Source organism: Vidua chalybeata, chromosome 1 (genome assembly GCF_026979565.1).
Source record: "Vidua chalybeata isolate OUT-0048 chromosome 1, bVidCha1 merged haplotype, whole genome shotgun sequence".
NCBI classification, from domain to species: domain Eukaryota; kingdom Metazoa; phylum Chordata; class Aves; order Passeriformes; family Viduidae; genus Vidua; species Vidua chalybeata.
Window position 1 is genome coordinate 106,930,973 of NC_071530.1, and position 6,000 is coordinate 106,936,972.

The following is a 6,000-nucleotide window of genomic DNA, read 5'->3' on the forward strand; positions in this document are numbered from 1 at the left end:
TGACTAATTTAATCAGATGTGAAGTGCACTACAGCAATGTATGAAGTCTGAAAATTTGGAAAAAAAAAGTTGGAGGAAAAAATAAAGCTTTCTCCAATCTATGGCTGGATTATTTTTCTCAGCTGGAGGGCTTCATTTTCTGAGCTTGGCCTTTTCTATTCTGACCTTCCAGCCAAGGGCATGTGTCAGGAGGCTTGTATTTCCCAAAGGCAGTGACACAGTCTATTAGGTCATATGAGCTGGATCATCAAGCCTTTGTCCACCTCAGCTTCTGGGCCACCATTTCTTACCCACCCCCACATCCCCCAGCACTAACTCATGATATGATGCCCTTGCCTTTGACAGGTCGGGAGGGGAAAAAGCATTTTATTGCTGAACACGTACATAGCAGAGCCCAGAAATGAAGTGAGCTTTCTTTGGTCTGGTGCTGCTCACTTAGTAAGTCTGCATTTAATTAGCTACTTCTGAAATATGACACGGAGAAAACACAAGATTTACCAGTTGCATTTCTAATCCAGGGCTCAGCATTGTTTTGTTTTAAGGTGATGATTATAATCATAAATACCAAAACAGCCCATGTCCACAGGAAGTTCATCAAGCTTTCAGTACTTTTGGAAAGTGTATCCACCCTCATCCATTCTGGACTATCTCCTAGCCTGGGAGTGTTCAGATGGACAGGCTGCCATGCACAGACATCAGCAACTTTGCCCTTTCAAACAGCGGGTGACGAGTGACTCTGAGATGACTCTTTCTTTGGTTTAGTCCTTTATTTTAGATCTGCCTCTTCTCTTTCTACATTAGCAAGTGTATGGAAGGCAGTGCAAATAATAATTTGCTTCTTCTTCACTATAGACCTGAGGGTTTTTTTGGTGAAGCATTGTGGTCCTCAAAGAGTTGTGAAAAGGTCTCAGAGGAACTCATATAGTGCTAGAAGAAGCCTAAGAAACACTTAAGCTAGTGAAAATCTATGAGCTAGTTGAACCTAAGTTGGGGGGGGGTTGGGCTGTACAAGGGTCACATAGTCCAGAAGGAAGACTGTATTTTCAAAGATCTGGGAAATAGTGCCACTGGAAGAGAGGAAGAAGTACCTACTCCAGTTACTGTGGCAGACACTTCCATAGAATAAAACTGAAAGAAAATCTTAGAAAACAGTGTGATAAAATATGCTTATATGTTACAAAGAAGTAAAAACTATTTATTCTACCCTTGTCCTTGTGCTGATCATACCTCAGCCAAAGGAGAGGTTCACCCTTCCTTTTTGCCTCTTTGGGGACCAAGGAAACTTTGTGATGGTGTGCTCCTTTAAGTCCCAAACATCACAGGCAGATTTTGTGGTTGCTCTTCTCATTTCAACAGGCCTGGAAAGGCTTTGCTGATTACAAATGAGAAGATGCTGTGTTAGCTCCTCCTCCAGTGGTTTGTTTACTTCTTATAGCCCTAGTCCTCTCCACCTCCCCTACCAGTGGAGTTACCACTGTGTTCCTACCTAGGAATAAAGAAAGGGGGCCCTTTCAAAAAGGAGCAGGGCTAAATTGCAAGGTAAGGTCTGGTTATGGTAGGGACGGTCTGTTGGTGTTGATTTAGCCCTAAGACTGCTTTGTAACATATGAGGTAAACATGAGCTTTTACAGCTCTTGGATTCTGTTTCCCATTTTCTTGTGAAACCAGTAACTTCGTGATAGGTCCCCTGTTCATTGACCTGTGCTCTTGGCTTTAGGCAGGCCCTATTTAAATGGCCCAGCAGATGAGCCTGAGAGCCCTGGGTACCCCTGGGGAAGAGGATGTTGCAGCAGACAGCCAAACCCAGCAGCCTACCAGACCTCGGCCAGTTAGATCCCGGAGAAGAAGGCGTAGACAGACAGCTCCTGCTTCCCAAGGAGAAGATGAACCAAAGACCTTTCAAGGTGATCTGTGAGAAAGGGGTAGTAGTATTGGCTGAGGAGGGGGATGAGTGCTGCTTAATTTCAATTGCTATTCCTCATTTTTCTTGTCTGTATTCACATAGGAAGCTCCCTCAAAATAAGGGTTCAAAAGTAAAAGAGTTCTAGGTGACACCACTGTGGCTGTCTTGTTAGCATTTTCAGAGCTGCTGTTTGCAGCTGCCCAAAACTTTGTTTTGTGTCCTTGCTCTGGCTCTCTTCTCCAAGAGCTAAAACTTCCTGTTTACTTACAAAGAAAAGAGAGAAATATCATCTTAGAGGGCTTACTCTAGAATTCCTTCTTTTATGTGACATATCTCTGGCTTTGAATCTTAACTCAAGGAATCTGTATACAGTGCTTGGAGTTCAGGCTGGTTCTCTATGGTTTGAGTGGAGTTACTTGCCTCAGCAGCCGCTGTGCAGATTGGCTCTGCAGCTCACCAAGAGCAAATGTCATGTAGGCTCTACTGGGTTTGTACCCACCCAGTATGGCTTGGAGTTAAAGAAGGAACAGCATAGTAATTTCCTACTGGCTCTTGTCCTGAGGAACCCAAAAACTTTGCAGCAGAACTGCAAGGCAAGGATGCTGCCAGGTGCCTTTGTTATAACAGGTAGGCAGTTGGTTTCTGGACATTTCAGTCAGCTTATGTGTGCAGGAAGCCTCCTTCTAAATTGTGGAGATTTTTTTATACACGTGGACCTCCTCTCATGAGGAGGCAATTTTCCTGGCCAGCTCATAGAGAACTCCAAACACCCTTCTGTGCTTGCTGTTCAGAGTGGTGGGAGTTCCTGTAGCCTGGGAGCAGGTTTGATTGTGTAACACAAACCCTTTTCAAAGGCCACAGCTGGGCCTTGATAAAGATTGTCTGGGAAGGTTGTGTAGCAATATTTTAAAGTCAAAACTCCCTTTCCTTAGTACTTCTGAGATGATAGAAAGACCACAAAGACAGAGAAAGCAAGAACTGGTATATTGGAGGGGTAGAGGGTACAGGGGAGGCAGGGGTGATAAAAAGAGGAGTAAATAAAATTAGGTAAGCTCTTGAACGAAAGGCAAAATAAAGAATTGAAGCTCAAGAAAGGTTTGTAGTTAGGTTTTTACCTTCCTTCAAATTTCTGTTTTTTTTTTTTTTTTTTTTTTTTTTTTTTTTCTGCAGTCTTCTCTTAAAGTTAGCATGCTAGATGGATTGCAGGACTGCTGCAGTGGTTGGTATGGAGCTGGGAGAACACTGAAATCCAAGAGCATTGTGGTAATTTTCCCTGGCTTTAGTTCCAGTCTTAGTTAACCAGAATGTGAGGTTTCTCTGCCCTTACTGGGAAGACAGGAAGGGCTGTTTTCACAACAGTAGAGCCCAGCAAAATGGAGTGCAGTTAATTCTTAATTCTGACCTTGGGAAAATAATGTTAAGTCCTGCGATAAACAATTTATTTTCTCAAAGGCTTATGGAGAGGTTGAGGGGAAGTGGTATTAGACACCTTTAAAATATTTAGTGATTAGGTAATGTATGGACAATCAGACACAAGCTTTTTCTTGGCTTTGGATCTTTGTTTTGTTCTGCTTGATCTAATCTTGTTGCTTTCCCCTGCAGTCTACAGATTTAGCAGTCGTGCCCCACCTGTGAGTGCGCACTGCAGTGGTGGAAGCTCTCAGAGTCCTGCAGTGCCTGATGATGGAGATGTTATGGGAATGATGGCCAGGGCTGCCAGATACTGGGTGAGGCGAGAAACTCCTCGATGCTGGGTCAGAGGCTGTACTTGTGCTTCTTCAGAGACTGAACGAGAAGAAGGGCATCCTTCTAGGAGCTGTGTGTTGACATGTGATCTAGATGAAGATGACAGCTCGACCTCCATGATAAGAGAGGAATTATTTTCAATGGATGAAGACAATGATGGCAGCACTGGGGACACTGGGACAGCCAGCTCTTCAGCTGGTGTTAGAAGTGATGATGGTCCCTGGAGTTTTGCAGAGGAGTATTCACTGGTTCCCTTAAGCAGACGAAAGCAATATTCTGCCCAGACTTTTCATGATGCAGTAGAAAGATTTTTGAGAGAATTCTGAGCTTTGGCACATCAGTTTTGAATTTGGGAGCCAAATCTGTGGAGTTGCAAATGCCTGTCATCATGTGCACAGTTTATTGTAATACAGGCTGAAGCCTGCAGAAAAGCCATGAAGGGTCAAATAGAGTAAAGCTCAGTATATTTAGTATATTAGATTGACAGACAGCTAGAAAGCTATTTGCATTCCAGTTTTGTCTCCTTGATATGTGTTGCTGCCTTCTTCAGGAGCTTAAAAACCTTTAGTAATCATAAGGCATTAAAAATGGAAAAATTACTTTGAGTCTAAGCTAATGTAATGACTATTTCTTTTGCAATTTTAAGAGATAGAGGCAAAATGCAGCCTTTTTTTTTTTATTTATCAGCAGTAGAGTCTCCATTTAATAGCTTCTTGAAGGATATTTGAAATTCAAAGCCTTTGTTTATGCCAGTATTTCCTTTCACAAAATGCTTTAATTTACCCTATAGAGGCCTAGAGGGTTTGATTTTTGTTTTTGTGTATGTTTTTTCTTTGACTTGATCTAAATCTAAAAATTGTGTTCTACTGCATATATTTGATTATTCACATATAAGCAGTTATGAATGATAATGTCAGATAGCTAGAGCACAATCTGCTTAAAAACTCTCACACTCTTTAGCTGGTAACTTGTCACATTAAAATATTAAAAATAAAATTAAAAAATATGTTCTGAGGACCTTATAAAATGTTTGGGGTTTTTTTTTTTTTTTTGAGGTGATGTGTAGCTGAAAATAATGGTCTGGATTTCTCAGCTGAGAAATTTTGGCTTAACTAAATAAAGGAAAAATGTCTAAGGGCTAGATTTTAGGAGTATATTTCCTAGCCTAACAGTAAAATGCTAATGCATGGTTACTGGAAAATGGCTATACTTCAGGAACCTGATCCATGAGGATCATTGGAGTCTAACTCCTGGCAGGGACGGGCCCCAAAAATCATACTAGGTGCCTGAGAATATTGTCCAAATGCTTCCTGAACTCTGCCAGGCTGGTGCTGTGACCATTTCCCTGGGGAGCCTGTTCCAGTGCTCAAGCACCCTCTGGGGGAAGAACCTTTTCCTATATCTAACCTAAATGTCCCCTGGCACAACTGCATGCTGTTCCATCAGCTCCTGTTGCTGGTGACCAGAGAGAAGGGCTGTGGAGAGCTTTGAGGTTTGCCCTCAGTCAAAGGAAAAAAAGGCAGTCCATTTTATGGAGATTCTGCAGACATTTGTGTTCTTATGCTGTGTACTGACAAATGAAACACCTAACCTCTAAAGGCTTCTTGAATTGACTTAATGTGTCTACAAGCTTTAAATGAGGCATATGCCTACTCTTGAGTCAGTTTGCTCCTTTCACACTGGAGGCTGCATATATGAGGTAAACATCATGTGTATAAAGTTATACTAAAGAGAATCAGGCAACTTCTGCTTTATGCAATTGCTCAAACTGAGAAAGGGCTGCTGCTGTAGTCAGAGCAATTTGCAGAGTCTGCAAATTAGAGGGATGAGGTGTTTTGGTTTTGGGGTTTTTGTTTGTTTGGGTTTTTTTTCCCTTCCCTACCTATCTGTTAGAATACTGAGAGGTGAATGGTAATTCAATTTGTTTCTGGGAAAGGTGAATGTGACTTGCTCTTTCTTCCCTCTTCATTTGAACCCCAAATTAAGACTCATTCCTTTGAGTTATAACTGAGCAACTTTGTAGAGCAAATCACTTAAAATTTTAAGTTTTGTGGTTTTTTTTTTCTGTGTGTGTGGTTTGCTGAATTGGGTTTTATGTATTTTAAGACTTTGCTGAACTACAGTGAGATTTTTTTCTTTACCTGTTAGTAAGGCATTTGGCAAATCTTTGGGACCACCTGGTGCAGCAGTGGTCAAACATCTGGTAAAAAACACTGGGACTATGCAGCATAGCTGTAGTTGCTTATTCCTTGATATGTGTGTTATTTTCTACTTGGGTGTTTCCAGAAATACTTGGAGCTCTTACTCAGGTCTTTTAAGGCCTCTAGACCAAAAAAATTGAAATTTTTCCC

At 41.6% G+C, this 6,000-nt stretch overlaps 1 protein-coding gene across 1 annotated transcript in view; it reads left to right on the forward strand.

Moving 5' to 3' along the window:
* Positions 1-4,658, forward strand: part of LOC128799304 (histamine H3 receptor-like) — a 91,616-nt gene extending 86,958 nt beyond the window's left edge. Inside the window, exon 7 of the mRNA XM_053963615.1 lies at positions 3,506-4,658. The gene's annotated coding sequence lies outside the window, so the exon portion shown is untranslated. The remainder of the gene's footprint in view (positions 1-3,505) is intronic.
* The last annotated feature ends 1,342 nt before the right edge of the window (positions 4,659-6,000 follow it).